Source organism: Macaca nemestrina, chromosome 1 (genome assembly GCF_043159975.1).
Source record: "Macaca nemestrina isolate mMacNem1 chromosome 1, mMacNem.hap1, whole genome shotgun sequence".
NCBI lineage: Eukaryota > Metazoa > Chordata > Mammalia > Primates > Cercopithecidae > Macaca > Macaca nemestrina.
The window spans coordinates 144,999,807-145,016,703 of record NC_092125.1 but is presented as its reverse complement, the minus strand read 5'-3'; the positions used below and the strand labels follow the sequence as shown (position 1 = coordinate 145,016,703).

The window sequence follows — 16,897 nt, the reverse complement described above, 5'->3', positions numbered from 1 at the left end:
AAGTCCCATGTTGGCACTTGCTATTATGTTACTAGCCGGGTGCTGAAGTCTGTCAAATGTGGACTCTCTACACTTAAAGCACTTCTCTCCTGGTAGTGCCAGTTTCTTCACAGGTGTTGATTAAATAGATTCCGTTCCTATTCACACCTGATTCCAGTCTGAACTAAACTCAGTTCAAAGCCAAGAACATGCCTACTCTCCAGCCTCTAGTTCATGTGAGACATTAAAATCTCATTTCCCTGCAATGCTTGTGAAATAGAGCTGAGTGAGTTACTATGCACTCATTAAGTCAAACTTTGAAAATGTCTTCATTATCTAAAGAAAATAAAAAGTCAACCGGATACATAGACACAGTCGTATTACACTAAGAAATGGTCTAAAGAAGCAACTATTATTATCTATTATCCAGGTACCTGTTTGTCTCTTCCACATGACTGTGAGCCCCTTGGGAATAGGAACCACGTATAGTTCACCTCAACTCCCCCAGTAACTAGCATGGTATCTGGAACATTACAGGCTTTAACAAATGTTTAAAGAATAAATAAATTAACAAATGAGTGAATGAGTAGAGTAATATGTTTATTAGTAAATACTAGAAGGAACTAGTTCTAATAAATCACATTTGAAAGAAGTTCTAATAATATCACATTTTAAAATCCTATATTAATATATGTTCCAACAATATCATAGTTAGTTCTTATAATATCTAGTTCTAATAATAGAATGAGATAGTTCTATTAGTTTTAATACTATCACATTTTAAAACCCTGTATTAATATATGTTAATATAAAAATTGCTTTCTCATTCATTTATTCTTTCAAAAAACAGTAAAGTACATACTGTATTTCAGACACTGTGCTAAGGATATAAAGATGAATTAGAAATAATTTTGTCTTCAAGAAGTATAGTATAGTGAATAACTTACATGTATTTAATGTTTCTTCATGTACCATCATACTTGATACTCAGAATAATTCAATGAGGCTGATGTCTTTACTGTCCACACTTAATTATTTTTGTTTTTTGTTTTTGTTTTTTGCTTGTTTTTGAGATAAGGTCTCACTCTGTCGCCCAGGCTGGAGTGCAGTAGTGTGACCGCAGCTCACTGCAGCCTCGACTTCCTAGGCTCCAGCAATCCTCCCGTCTGACTCTCTCAAGTAGCTGGGACTACAGGAGTGCATCACCACACCCAGCTAATGTTTTTATTTTTTGTAGAGACGGAGTTTCTCCATGTAGCCCAGGCTGGTCTCGAACTCCTGGGCTCAGGTGATTCTCCTGCATGGGACTCCCAAAGTGCTGAGATTACAAGTATAGGCCAGGCACGGTGGCTCACGCCTGTAATTCCAGCACTTTGGGAGGCCGAGGCCGGCAGATCACCTGAGGTCAGGAGTTCAAGACCAGCCTGGCAAACATGGTGAAATCCCACCTCTACTAAAAATTCAAAACTTAGCCAGGCATAGTGGCAGGCACCTGTAATCCCAGCTACTCAGGAGGCTGAGGCAGGAGAATTGCTTGAACCTGGGAGGTGGAGGTTGCAGTGAGCCAAGATCACGCCATTGCACTCCAGCCTGAGGGACAAGAGTGAGACTTCGTCTCAAAAAAAAAAAAAAACAAAAAAAAACACCAAGTATGACTCACCATGCCCGGCCTACTTTTTAAATTTTTAAAAGTAATATGGAGGTACAAAGGAATTCTTATAAAATTGGTGTAGGTATAAAGTATAACACGCTCCTGTGTGGATGTCCCCAACTTAAGAACAAGGACATTTAAGTCCTCTGTGTCCCTTTTCATTTCCCCTAAGAAACACTTTCCTGGATTTTCTCTTTATCCTTCCCTCATTTTTATTTACATTTAACCATGTTTGTTTTGCTAAGCAAGATATGTGGTTTTGCATATTTTTGTACTTTGTTCAAATGGAAACATGCTGGAAACTTACTCTTTCTGCTCAACATTATAGTTTTGCTTTGCATAGTCTTAATCCACATGGATTTGGTTTTTTATATATAGTGTGAGATAAGGTTCCAATTTCAGTTTTTTAAATTCACGCAACCACACAACCAGTTGTTCCAATGCCACTTATTAAATATGTCATCTTTTTCTAAACAATTTGCAGTGTCATCTCAGTCATGAATAAAATTTCCTTTTTTGTATTGGTCTATTTCTGGGCTCTCTTTTCTCCTTTGTTGGTCAATTTGTACAGTTTTGCATCTTATTCCAGACTCTGTGAAGAAATAGAGCTTTATAATAAATTCTTAATTTTGATAAGCAAGTTATCCTATTCTGTACTGCTTCTTCAGAAATGCCTTGTTTACTCTTAACCATTTGTACTTGGATATAAATTTTAAAATCAGTTTGTCATATCTCCTTTATACATATAATTGAGTGGAACCTCAAAGTGACTCATAATGAACCTATTTTGAATCCATTCCTTCTAACTCCCAAATCCAAGTCTCCTTTTTCTCTTTTCTTTTTTTTTTTTTTTTTTTTTTTTTTTTTTTTTGAGACAAGTTCTCATTTTGTCATCCAGGCTGGAGTGCAGTGGTACAATCATAGCTCACTGTATCTTCAACATCCTCAGCTCAAGCAATCTTCCCTCAGCCTCTCCAGTAGCTGGAATTTCAGATACACACCACTGTGCCCAGCTAATGTTTTTTATTTTTTATAGAGACAGAGTCTCACTTTGTTGCCCAAACTGTTCTCAAACTCCTGGCTTCAAGCAATCCTGCCGCTTTGGTCTCCCAAAGTGCTGGGATTACAGGCGTGAGCCACCATGCCCAGCCTCCAAGACTCCTTCTGTGTAGCACTCAGCATTTCAGGGGAGAATACTTTTTAATATCCCCATCAAAAAATAAACTCATACAGCTACTTCAGAGTATTCTGCAACTAATTCATCAGAAGATCCACCAACATGTAATGTTCTTTAAGGGATTCCACGGGACTATGCTGAAGTTCTTTAATGGATAATTATTGCAAGGCTGCTAAATGTTTGTTCAACATCCAATTTTTCTCCCATTGTTCCTCAGTGATACAACCTTCATTTTATTGGGGCAAGAGGGCAAAGTTGCCCAGCTAATAAATACTAAATTTCCCAGCCACCTTTATAGATACAGGTATCCATGTCTCACTGTTCTGCCCGAGGAGATATAAGCAGGTGTTTGGAGGCAGGAAAAAGGAAAATTCCTCAAAGAGGGAGGGGGCAGACTCGGCGACAGGCCCTTTGTGCCCTTTGGGTCCTTTGTGCCCTTTGTTCTTTCTCCTTCGTGCATCCTAAACTGCACCCATAATGGCAAGTGTTGCAGCAGCCACTTGCATTTGACCACAAGCGGAAGGCCAAGAGAAACTGCAAAGATCTGAGAGATATGCTCTCCTTGAGCCTCTATACCATCCTTGTATACCATTCTTTCAGACTTTTCATTTTATTTAAGAAAAATAAACCTCTATTTGACTCAAGACACTGCTATTTGGGTTTTCTATTACAAACAGCCAAATTTAGTATCTACTGACAAAGAATCAAATAGCACATTTGCTCTAAAATTAAATCTGCTTACAGTTACCTCTTCCATGGTATATAGTACAGAATTTTTAAAGCTCCAACCCAGCCATTAAGTCAAAGTTATTTTCCAGGGCACAAAGTGAGCTCCACCTACAGTACTACTCATATTCATGCTCGAATGGGTTGGGCACCTGTTACAGTGAAAATATATGCCCCTTGGCCAGGTGCGGTGACTCATGCTTGTAATCCCAGCACTTTGGGAGGCCAAGGTGGGTGGATCATTTGAGGTCAGGAGTTCAAGAATATATGACCCATATAAACTGGCACTCTTACCCACTTCAACTTCCTTCATGCTGGTGTTTGACGTATATAACTCTACTTTAACAAGTACATATTAACACTTCAAGTCCATTTTAAAAGATTAAGGCCGGGTGCAGTGGCTCATTCCTGTAATCCTAGCACTTTGGGATGCTGAGGAAGGTGGATCACTCGAGACCAGCCAGGTCAACATGGCAAAACTCCATCTCTGCTAAAAATACAAAAAAATTAGCCTGGCACGGTGGCGGGCACCTGTAATCCCAGCTACTCAGGAGGCTGAGGCACAAGAATCACTTGAACCTGGGAGGCAGAGGTTGCAGTTAGCCAAGCACACCACTGCATTCAGCCTGGGTGATAGAGCAAGACTATGTCTTATAAAAAAAAAAAAAAAAAAAAAAATCATTAACTCTTAGAGGAAGGCAGAATGGTAGAAGCATTTAGCTCAACTTCCCTTGCAATGTATGCAAGCATGGATGTTTGATAGTCTACAGACACTGACCATCTGGCAAGACATCATGCTAAAGGTTGTAAGGGGTTCAGAGATTAAGACATAGTCCCTGGTTTGAAAGAGTTTATAATCAAGCAAAGAAAACAGGCTCACTTGATGATTCCACCTTCTGAGGTTGAGACTCAAATTCTTGGAATAAGAGATTGAGGGCCAAGGTCAATGGGAACCTGTACATTTCTACCATCTACCATGGGCCCAGAAAAAAAGAATTGTGGCAACATTGTATTGATCTCAGATGCCACAGGGCATCTATTTTTTAAATTTTATGTATAGGATCTCTGTTCTTTTTTTATTCCTATTTGCCTTATTTTACATAATGTGTACTTCCATTAAATCTAGACGTCCCAACTCCTTTTGAAAAATTTAAAAAGTATATATAAACTAATTTATAGGTCGAGATGGGAGGATTGCTTGAACCCAAGAGTCTCAAGCAGCAGTGAGCTATGATCACACCACTGCACTCCAGCCTGGGCAACAGAGCAAGGCCCTGTCTCAAAATAAATAAAATGTCATAAACTATGAGATACAGTGGGAAGATTATCAAAACAAGTCATAAATATTGGTTCTAAGACTCATTGGCTCTGTGATCTTTGGCAAGTGGTTTAAACTCTCTAAACACCATGTGTTCCCCCACAACCTGAGGTTATACCCATTTACCATGCAGAGTGTTTGTGAGGTTCAAATGATAAAAGCGTATGTGGGCCGGGCGCGGTGGCTCAAGACTGTAATCCCAGCACTTTGGGAGGCCGAGACGGGCCGATCACGAGGTCAGGCGATCGAGACCATCCTGGCTAACACGGTGAAACCCCGTCTCTACTAAAAAAAAAATACAAAAAACTAGCCGGGCGAGGTGGTGGGCGCCTATAGTCCCAGCTACTCCGGAGGCTGAGGCAGGAGAATGGCGTAAAACCGGGAGGCGGAGCTTGCAGTGAGCTGAGATCCGGCCACTGCACTCCAGCCTGGGCAACAGAGCGAGACTCCGTCTCAAAAAAAAAAAAAGTGTATGTGATTTGACAAAAAAACAATTCATTGCATGCCTACCATGGACAAGCACTCTTCTAGTCTCAGTGAATAGAATACACTCTGCATTCATGTACCTATAATATAGTAGGTAATAAAAGACACGTAACATCAATAGTGAAAGTGCTAAGAAGAAAAATAAAGTATGTAGTTATCATTACCATTAAAGATAGGGAATTAGAGAGGATGTAAAGAAAAATTGAAAGTCTCCAGGGTCAACTTTCCCTTTAGCATAATGAGTTTAGGCTGCTCTGAGACGTTTTACATTATGAGCAGAAGGTGCCTTTTGTGATAGGCTTGCCGGGCAGGAGTATCATTTGAACAGAGTCCTGAATGAACAGGGAGATGGACAATATAGATATCTGGAGAAAGGCTATTTAAGCAAAGAGAAAAAGAGGCAAAGGCCTAGAGACTGGAGCATGTTTGACCATTCGAGAACCCAGCAGATAGATACTCAGGATATGATAGTTCCTTTGCAGCAGGGATATTTCCAGCTGCCCATTCTGCAACAAAGTTGTACCACCCCTTCATCTCCTTCAGTCTGAACTCTGGACAATACCACAGTCTATCTCTTTCTTTGAAATTCTCATACTACCAGCACTCTCGCTCTCTTCTTCTCTTTTAGCTTAAGCTAAATGCTTAAAGTGTCCTCTTTTTGAAAGTTAACATATACTAAGAGCCAGATACGTGTTGAGCACTTTACTAAACAATTTTAGTATCTTAACTTATTTGATCCTCACAAAAATCCTAGATAGTTATTATTGTGTTCCAAATGTGGAAACATTAAAAAGTTGAATATGGTCAAGTTCACCCAGCTAAGTTGAAACTTCAACCCAAACCATCTCGTATATATGTCCATCAGATTAGCCACTATCCTATGCTACTTTCTTGTCAACCAAAAGATACTGCAGACCTATTGATGAACAAGTTTGGAATAGTCTCTGTTGAGGAAAAATCCATTGTCCTAAAGGAGGGATTTGCAATTCCAGCCTTCTAGAACTCTGGAATGCTCACAGTCATTCATTCATTCAACATGTATTAAGCACTAATTATGTGCAAGGAATGTGCCAGGTTCAGGGTATAGGGCATGCAGCTAAGAAAAGCCCCTGTCCCAATGAGTCAAAGGTATATCAAAATGCTGTAAGTGAAATTTGCTTGCTGTACTTTAAGAGTGGGGGGAAGGTATATAAATAGAATAATAAAATAATTATAATAAACTGTTACCACTAGGGTATCTCAATTGCAAAGGTAAGTTGAAAATCACCTCTCTAAAGAAGAGGGAAAGTCTAAAGGAATCTGCCTGCATCATAATCAAGTCCCATTTGCTATATCCCAAAGGAGTCTCTTTATACTAGATTTTCAAGTATCCATCATAAGAGTTAAAAGTTACTAGGTCCGGCCGGGCGCGGTGGCTCAAGCCTGTAATCCCAGCACTTTGGGAGACCGAGGCGGGCGGATCACGAGGTCAGGAGATCGAGACCATCCTGGCTAACACGGTGAAACCCCGTCTCTACTAAAAATACAAAAAGAAATTAGCCGGGCGTGGTGGCGGGCGCCTGTAGTCCCAGCTACTCCGGAGGCTGAGGCAGGAGAATGGCGTGAACCCGGGAGGCGGAGCTTGCAGTGAGCCGAGATCGCGCCACTGCACTCCAGTCTGGGCGACAGAGCGAGACTCCGTCTCAAAAAAAAAAAAAAAAAAAAAAAAAAAAGTTACTAGGTCCAAATGTGTTCTTTATTGTTTGAGGGCTTTCATCTACGTGCATTTTTACTACCGGGGGTTTGAGAGGCTGCAAACTAAATTTCATAAACCATGAAAACTTATAATGCTATTAACTTAAGATGAGCATAATCTTTCATTTCCTATCTCCTTCAACCTTATTGGAGCTTCACCTTTCATCTTTCCTGTATGCACACTGGTTTCTGTGCACCTATGTGGGTGAAGTGCAACAAGACTGTATTGATACTGTTCATATGCTCTACAGTATCCTGTTTTTCACCTACAGAGTGCTGGCTGGCAAACCCAAGGAGCACTCAGAATATCACACTCTGTTAGGCACCAATGAATTTTATGAAGTTTAAATGGTCTCTACTGACTCTGGGGGATAAAATCCTAGCTAACACAATCAGCACTGTGGAATTGAATTTTCAGTGATGATAGAAATGTTCCACATCTGTGTTGTCCAATACAGTAGCCACTAGCAATGGCAATAGAGCATTGGAAATGTGGCTAATGTAACCAAGAAAGTAAATTTTTAATTTCATTTAATCTTGATGAATTTAAAATTTAAAACTCACATTTGGCTGATAGCTACTATATTGATAGCAGCAGCCACATAACAGAAAGATTTCTCATTATTTTTAAATATTCCTTTCTTTTTTTTTTTTTTTTTTTTTTTTTTTTTGATGGAGTCTCCCTCTGTCACCCAGACTGGAGTGCAGTGGTATGATCTCGGCTCACTCCAACCTCCACGTGCCGGGTTCAAGCAACTCTTCTGCCTCAGTCTCCTGGGCAGCTGGGATTACAGGTGTGCACCGCCACGCCTGGCTAATCTTTATATTTTTAGTAGAGATGGGGTTTCACCATGTTGGCTGAGCTGATCTTGAATTCCTGACCTCGTGATCTGCCCACCTTGGTCTCCCAAAGTGCTGGGATTATAGGCATGAGCCACCACGCCCAGCCATTTTTAAATATTCTTAATGGCATTAAAGCTGCTACAATTCTTCTTTGTTGATTTTTCTTTTTTATTTTATTTTTAATTGACAAATAATAACTGTATAGATTCATAATATACAATGTGGTACTTTGATATCTGGTTATATTGCAGAATGATTAAATCAAGCTAATTAACAAGTCTCACCTCACATACTAATTTTTTGCAATGAAAATATTTAAAATCTACTTTTTCAGAAAATTTCAAATATACCATGCTAAAATTCTTAAACTGACTTTTTTTCATAAAACAATAATTTTATAATTCTATTTTAGGGCTTCTACTGCTAAGTGATTGATTTGTTGCAAAATGACATTTTCTTATTAAACAACAATTGCACATTTTATGGCTTATCTCACCAATGCCACAGAGCTAAATGCCTTACTTTAAAATGTTTACATTTACTAATGCAAGATTTGGGGGCATGTAGATTTTAGTATTTAAGATAAGGTTTCACCTAAATGGCAGAGAAAAGCATTTCAGTCCCTTGACAGATGAAGGAATATACAAATCCATTAGTGTATACATAGAATAAAATATTATTCATCCTTTAAAAAGAAAATTCTGATACATGCTGCAACCTGGATGTACTTTGAAGACATTTTGCTAAGTGAAACAAGCCAGTCACAAAAGGACAAATGCCATATGATTCCACTTATATGAGGTGCCTAGAGTAGTCAAATTCATAGAGACCTAAAGTAGAATGGTGATTGAGCCTAAACTGGATCTCTACATGTTTGGACTGGTCAAGAAAGTTTATGGGATATTACAGCTGAATTCTATTTACATATGGGACTGAGAAATCTGAAAAACAAGTCTAGTAGGAGAAATGTCAAGCACATAAGCTTGATTCAATAACAATTTCTCAGTAATCAGAGAATGGAAGAATGATTTCGAGTACAACAAGGCTTGTGCTATTCAGAATTGTCTTCCATCCCAACACCCACGGGCTTGCTGTGAAGTTCTAAAGAGAAAATGAGCTATGTGTAAAAGCTAAACTCACTAAAATGTCTATAAGATGTGAGAAACCCTCCTTAGCACTGCATCAGGACCAAAGACTAGGGGTGGGGAGAGACTTATAACAGGAAGGTTGGTAGCTCTAGTTGTTACCAATGACTTTAGTGTCAATGACAAACAAAAGGCTACACCATAGCTTTGGAAAGAAATCTTCCATAGTGACTAGAAATTGCACTTGACAGAAATGGCCATCAATTTCTGGCAATTCTGAGGTTGGACTAGACTCCAAGCACAGTGCAACCATCTCATGGAAAAGTGGCCAGACTATTCTCCATGCAAGTCTCAGTCCTCACTTCTCCTCACTGGGCAGGGCTGCCTGACCTGGCACTCCAGCACAACCACCCTGCTCCTGCTTGATCCCCTCAGTCAGAGGCAGCCAAGCATTTCTCCAAGGCAGAAATCCATAGTCAATCCGCAACCCCTCCACCACTGTTCTTGCAGCGGTACCACCCTAACAGCCCACTTTTGCCATCAAAAGTGGACACCGGTGAAAATGTCATTTGTAAGACACCTAAATATAGTTTCACGAGTTTTTGAGGTTCCCATAGTTGAAATCTAAAAGGATGTTTACAAATATGAAATACACCCTAAAGAGTTTCGGAAGTATTTGGGGGTAAGTTTGTGTAATCCTGAAGGTGGATAAAGGAAAAACGTGAAAAAATATTATCTGTTATCATCGTTGTGTTCCTGGGTTATATCAACTCAGGCACTGGAAATGACATACTTACATTTGAACATGGTGACATAAACTGTTAGTGGGCTCATTCTTGATAGGACAAAGTTATCAAGAAAAAAATAAAAGGGAGGTTGGCCAAGATGACAAACTAGAAGCAGTTAGTGTGCGCAGCTCTCATGGACAGAAATGGAAGGGGTGAGTAAATGCAGCACCTTCAACTGAAACACCCAGATACATGCACTGGGACTCATCAAGGAAACAGCTTGACCCACAGAGAACAGAGAAAGGCAAGGCAGGATGGCTGCCCACCTGGGAGCAATGCAGAGCGAGGGGTGCCTCCGCTGCCCAGAAAAGCTATACTGGAAAATCGGAGGTGACTAGGGACTGGAGTAGACCCCCAGCATACTGCAGCAGCCCTATGGAAAAGTGGCCAGACTGTTCATTATGTGGGTTCCAGTCCCATATCTCCTCACTGGGTAGATCCTCCAGGCCTGGGTCTCCAGTCGCCCCCTCCTAGGGCTATCGAGCCAGTAGTAGCTCTGCAACTCCCTGGGACAGAGCTCCCAGTGGGAGAGACAAGTTGCCATCTTTGCTGTCTTGGAGCCTTGGCCCTTGTCGTCTCCAGGCTCCAGAGAGTCCACAGGGACCAGGGGCTGGTCTGGACCCCCAGCACAGTGCAACCATCTCACGGAAAAGTGGACAGACTGTTCTCAACACAGGTCCCAGTCCTCACTTCTCCTCACTGGGCAGGAGTGCCTGACCTGGTACTTAAGCACAACCACACTGCTCCTGCTTGATCACCTCAATCAGAGGCAGCCCAGCATTCCTCCAAGGAGGAAATCGCCCTAACAGCTCTCAGGCTGGGAAAGGAACAAAGGGTCTAGTCACTATGCTGGCACCTCCAGCACAGCATAGCCACCATACACAGAGGAGTCCAGCCCTTCGTCCCTGGCAACCCCTGACTCCCAGTCTTTACCAGGCAGGGCTCCCAGCTCATGACCACAGAACAATCACCCCACCCACAGCTGAACATACCCACTGGTGGTGGCCCAGAGTTTTTCTGGGAAGAGACTTTCAGAGGCATCGAACAACCCATCTACCAATGCCACAGCAACAGTTCTATCCCTTCTGCTCTTGGTCTGGGGAAGAAACAAAGAGCCTGAAGACTACACCCAAGCTTACAGGACGCCACAGTCACCATATGGAAAGGAGACCAGTCTCCCCTCCCAGTGAGCCTTTGACACCCTTCCCTTGACAGCAGCTCTGCATTTCTCAGAGGCGGAGCTCTGAGAAGTAATTGAAAGGCCTCCTGCCACTGCCTCTGCAGTGGTACTACCCCTGCTACCCTCAGACCAACAAAGGAGAAAAGACTCTAAGTGCATTATCCTTACCTCCAGCAAGCTGCAGTCAACGCAAGGAAAGGAGGCCAGTCCATCCGCCACCCTCTCCTCCTCTGCTCATCACCAGGCAGGGAACCCCTGGCTTGGGCCCACATCACAGACCCCCCCATAGTGATTGCACTGAGTGGCTTGCTGACTGCATCTCTCTGGGGGGAAGCCCCCAGGAGACAAGCAAAAGGTCCTCAGCCACAACTACTACTTGGGTCCTTTCCTCTGCTGCCTCTAAGTTGGGGAGGAAACATAAACCCTGAGATCATCCCAGAAATAAGGTGAGCAGGTGAGCAGTCGGGAGTGACAAGCCATGATCTACAGGCAACAATCAAGTGGGAGAGAAGCCCAGACTTACAGAGCATTGACAGGGAGAATGGCTACAACTATGAGGAAATGTAGGGGACCCGCACAACTGAACAAGAGCCTACCTAGCAACTAACCACTACCCCTAAGCACCACCTACTAAATCACAGCCCAAAGCTTCAACACCAAAAATACGTTGCTAACATACACCTCTGTGAAACTAAAGAGAAGAAGTCAGCTACAAATAAAGACCCTACACAAAGCCTCAGCCCTGGGAAAACATCTAGAAAAGAAATCTATTGGCAGTACTCAATCTATAATGTAGTTAAAGGGCAGAGCAGAGATGAGAAAGAACCAATGCAAGAACTCCAGCAACTCAAATGGCCAGAGTATCCCATGTCCTCCAAATGACTTCACTAGTTCTCCAACAGGGGTTCTGTATTAGTCTGTTTTCACACTGCTATAAATAACTACCAACACTGTGTCATTTATAAAGAAAAAAGGTTTAATTGACTCACAGTTCTGCATGGCTGTGGAGGCCTCAGGAAACTTACAGTCATGGTAGAAGGAGAAGGAAAAGCAAGCACCTTCCTACAAGGCAGCAGGAGAGAGAGAGGGCAAGCGAGGGAAGAGCCAAACACTTTTAAAGCATCAGGTCTCCTGAGAATTCACTCACTATCATGAGAAAAACATGGGGGAAACCACCCCCATGATCCAGTCATCTTCCACCAGGTCCATCCCTCAACATGTGGGGATTACAATTCAAGATGAGATTTGGGTGGGGACACAGAGCCAAACCATATTATTCCACCCTTACCCCCTCCCAAATCTCATGTTCTTTTCACATTTCAAAACCAATCATGCCTTCCCAACAGTCCCTCAAAGTCTTAACTCATTCCAGCATTAACTCAAAAGTCCAAGTCCAAAGTTTCATCTAAGACAAGGCAAGTCACTTTCACTGATAAGCCTGTAAAATCAAAAACGATTTAGTTACTTCCAAGATAAAATAGGGATACAGGCATTGGGTGAATATTCCCATTCCAAATGGGAGAAATTGACCAAAAGAGCCACAGGCCCCATGCATGTCTGAAACCCAGCAGAGCAGTCATTAAATATTAAAGTTCTGAAATTATCTCCTTTGACTCCATGCCTCACATCCAGGGCACACTGATGCAAAGTGTGGGTTTCCAGGGCCATAGGCAGCTCTGTCCCTGTGGCTCTGCAGCGTACAACTGCTTTCACAAGCTGGCATTGAGTGCCTGCAGCTTTTCCAGGTGTATAGTGCAAGTTGTCAGTTGATCTATGATTCTGGAGTCTGAAGGGCAGTGACCCTCTTTTCATAGCTCCACTAGGCAGTGCCCCAGTGGGGACTCTGTGTGGGGACTCCAACCCCACATTTTCCCTCTGCATTGCCCTAATAGAGGTTCTCCCTGAGGGGTCCACCCCTGAAGCAGACTTCTGCCCGGACATCAAGGCACTTCCATGCATCCCCTGAAATCTAGATGGAGGTTCCCAACCCTAAACTCTTATATTCTGCACACGCACAAGTCCAACACCACCTGCAAGCCACCAAGGCTTGGGTCTTGCACCCTCTAAAGCAACAGCCTGAGCTGTACCTTGGCCCCTGTCATCCACAGCTGGAGCTGGAACTCCTGGGACACATGGCACGATGTCTCAAGGTTGCACAGAGCAGCAGGGCCTTGTGCCTGGTGCAAAAATAACTATTTTTCCTTCCCAGGCCACCAGGCCTGTGATGAGAGGGTCTGCTATGAAGATCTCTGAAATACCCTGGAGACATTTTTCCCATTGTCTTGGCTATTAACATTGGCTCCTGGTTACTTATTCAAATTTCTGCAGTTGGCTTGAATTTCTCCCCAGAAAATGGGTTTTTCTTTCTATCACATGGTCAGGCTGCAAATTTTCAAAACTTTTATATTCTGCTTCCCTTTTCGACATGAGTTCCAATTTCAGACCATCCCTTTGTGAACACATATGACTGAACACTTTCAGAAAAAGCCAGATTACACCTTGAATGCTTTGCTGCTTAGAAATTTACTCTGCCAGATACCCTAAATCATCTCTCTTAAGTTCAAAATTCCACAGATCTCTAGGACTAGAGCAAAATGTTGCCAGTCCTTTGCTAAATAATAGCAAGGGTGACCTTTACTCCAGTTCCCAGTAAGTTCCTCTTTCCCATCTGAGACCACGTCAGCCTAGACTTCATTGTTCATATCACTGTGAGCATTTTGGTCAAAACCATTCAACAAGTCTCCAGGAAATTCCAAACTTTCCCATATCTTCCTACCTTCTTCTGAACCCTCCAAACTGTTCCAACCTCTGCCCATTACCAAGTTCAAAGTTGCTTCCACATTTATAGCAGTGCCCCACTCCCAGTACCAATTTTCTGTATTTGTCTGTTTCCACCCTGCTATAAATAACTACCCAACACTGGGTGGTTTATTTAAAAAAAAAAAAAAAAGAGGTTTAACTGACTTACAGTTCCACATGGCTGGGAGGCCTCAGGAAACTTACAATCATGGCAGAAGGAGAAGGAAAAGTAAGCACCATCTTGCAAGCAGCAGGAGAGAGAGAGAGAGAGTGAGGGAGGGGGGCTGCCAACAACTTTTAAAGCATCAGATCTCATGAGAATAAACACACTATCATGAGAATACACACACTATCATGAGAACAGCACATGGGGGAACCACCCCCATAATCCAATCACTTCCCACAGGTCCCCCCACTCAACATATGGAGATTACATTTCAAGATAACATTTGGGTGGAGACACAAAGCCAAATCATATCAGGTTCTTAATCAGGCTAAGTTGGTAGAAATGACAGAAATAAAATTCAGAACATGGATAGGAATAAAGATCATTAAGCTTCAGGAGAATGGCAGAACCCAACCCAAGAAAACTAAGAATCACAATAAAAGGACACAGGAGCTAAATAGCCAGTATAAAAAAGTACCTAACTGATCTAATAGAGCTGGAAAAACACACCACAAGAATTTCACAATGTAATCACAAGTATTACCAGCAGAATAGACCAAACTGAGGAATCTCAGAACTGGAAGACTGGCTCTCTGAAATAAGACAGTCAGACAACAATAAGAAAAAAGAATAAAAAGGAATGAACAAAACCTCCAAGAAATACGGGATTACGTAAAGAGGCCAAATCTATGAATCACTGGCATCCCTGAAAGGGATGGGGAGAAAGCAAACAACTTGGAAATCATATTTTAAGGTATCGTCCATGAAAACTTCCCCAACTTTGCTAGAGAGGCTAAGAGTCAAATATAGAGAACCCCTGAAAGATTCTACACAGTAAGATCATCCCCAAGGCACATAATCATCACATTTTCCAAGGCCAAAATGAAAGAAAGAATATTAAAGGCAGGTAGAGAGAAAGGGCAGGTCATCTACAAAGGGAACCCCATCAGGCTAATAGCAGATCTCTTAGCAGAAACTCTATAAGCCCAAAGAGATTGGGGGCCTATATTCAACATTCTTGAAGAAAAAAAAATCTTCCACCAATAATTTTGTATCCAGTCAAACTAATTTTCCTAAGCAAAGAAATGAGATCCTTTTCAGGTAACCAAATGCTGATGAAATTCATTGCCAACAGAACCTCCTTACAAGAGATCTTGAAAGGAGCACTAAATATGGAAAGGAAAGACCATTACCAGCCAATACAAAAACACACTTAAGTAAACGGACCAGTACTGTAAAGCAACCACACAAACAAGTCGGCATAATAACCAGCTAACAGCACAATGACAGGATCAAAGTCATACATATCAATACTAACCTCGAATGTAAATGGGTCAAGTACTGCCATTTAAAAGGCAGAGAATGGAAAGCTGGATTAAAAAAAAAAAAAAGCAAGGCCTGGCCGGGCGCTGTGGGGACAAGCCTGTAATCCTAGCACTTTGGGAGGCTAAGGAGGGTGGATCATGAGGTCAGGAGATCAAGACCACCCTGGCTAACATGGTGAAGCCCCATCTCTACTAAAAAAAATACAAAAAATTAGCCGGGCCTGGTGGCGGGTGCCTGTAGTCCCAGCTAGTGGGAGGCTGAGGCAGGAGAATAGCGTGAACCTGGGAGGCGGAGCTTGCAGTGAGCGGAGATGTACCACTGCACTCCAGCCTGGGTGACACAGCAAGACTCCGTTTCAAAATTAAAAAAAGACCCAATGGTATGCTGTCTTTAAGAGACTCACCTCACATGCAATGACACTGGAAATAAAGGGATAGAGAAAAATCTACTAAGCAAATGGAAATCAGAAAAGAGCAGGAATTGCATTCCTAATCTCAAAAACCAACAAAGATCAAAAAAGACAAAGAAGGGTATTACATAATGGTAAAGGGTTCAACTCAACAAGAAGACCCAACTATCCTAAATATATATGCACCCAACACAGGAGCATCCAGATTCATTAAGCAAGTTCTTAGAGACCTTCAAAGAGGCTTAGCCTCCCAAACAATAATAGTGGGAGATTTCAACACTCCACTGACAGTATTATACAAATGATTGAAGTAGAAAATTAACAAAGATATTAACAACCTGAACTCAGCACTGGGCCAAATGGATCTGATAGACATCTATGGAACTCTCTACCCCAAAACAACAGAATATACATTTTTATCATTGCCACATAGCACTTACTCTAAAACTGACCACACAATAAGACATAAAACCATCCTCAGGTAATGCAAAAGAACTGAAATCATACCAAACACACTCTTGGACCACAAGACAATAAAGATAGAAGTCCAGACTAACAAAGAACATTCTAAACCATGCAATTAAGGAAAATTAACCTGCTCCTGAATAATTTTTGCATAAATAATGAAATTAAGATAGAAATCAAGAAGATCGTTGAAAATAATGAGAACAAAGATACAACATACCAGAATCTCTGGGACACAGCTAAGGCAGTTAGTGTTAAGAGGGAAATTTATAGCACCAAATGCCCACACCAAAAAGTTACAAAGATCTCAAATTAACAACCTAACATCACAACTGAAAGAACCAGAGAAGCAAGAGCAAACAAACCCCAATGCTAGCAGAAGACAAGAAATAACCAAAATCAGGCTGACCTGAAGAAATTGAGATGTGAAAAACTGTTCAAATATTAATAAATCCAGGAGTTGCTTTTTTTTAAACAAGTAAAATAGATAAGCTGCTAGGTAGACTAAAGAACAAAAGAGAGAAGATACAAATAAACACAACTAGAAACAACAAAGGGGATATTACCACTAACCCCACAAAAATAAATATAACCATCAGAAACTACTGTGAACACCTCTATGCACACAAACTAGAAAATCTAGAAGACACAGATAAACTCCTGGACACATACACCCTCTCAAGACTGAACCAGGAAGATATTGATCCCCTGAAAAGACCCGTAATGAACTCCAAAATTGATTCAGTAATAAATAGCCTACCAGCC

At 41.7% G+C, this 16,897-nt stretch overlaps 1 protein-coding gene across 6 annotated transcripts in view; it reads right to left on the bottom strand.

Annotated features, from left to right (window-relative positions):
- LOC105482802 (uncharacterized) overlaps nt 1-16,897 on the bottom strand; it is a 228,212-nt gene that overhangs the window by 146,267 nt on the left and 65,048 nt on the right. The window contains exon 1 of one of the 6 annotated variants that reach the window (XR_011616431.1): nt 11,136-11,212. The exons of the other annotated variants lie outside the window; for them this stretch is intronic. The gene's annotated coding sequence lies outside the window, so the exon portion shown is untranslated. Of the gene's footprint in view, nt 1-11,135; nt 11,213-16,897 lie in introns of those variants that run through there. 6 annotated transcript variants of the gene reach the window in all.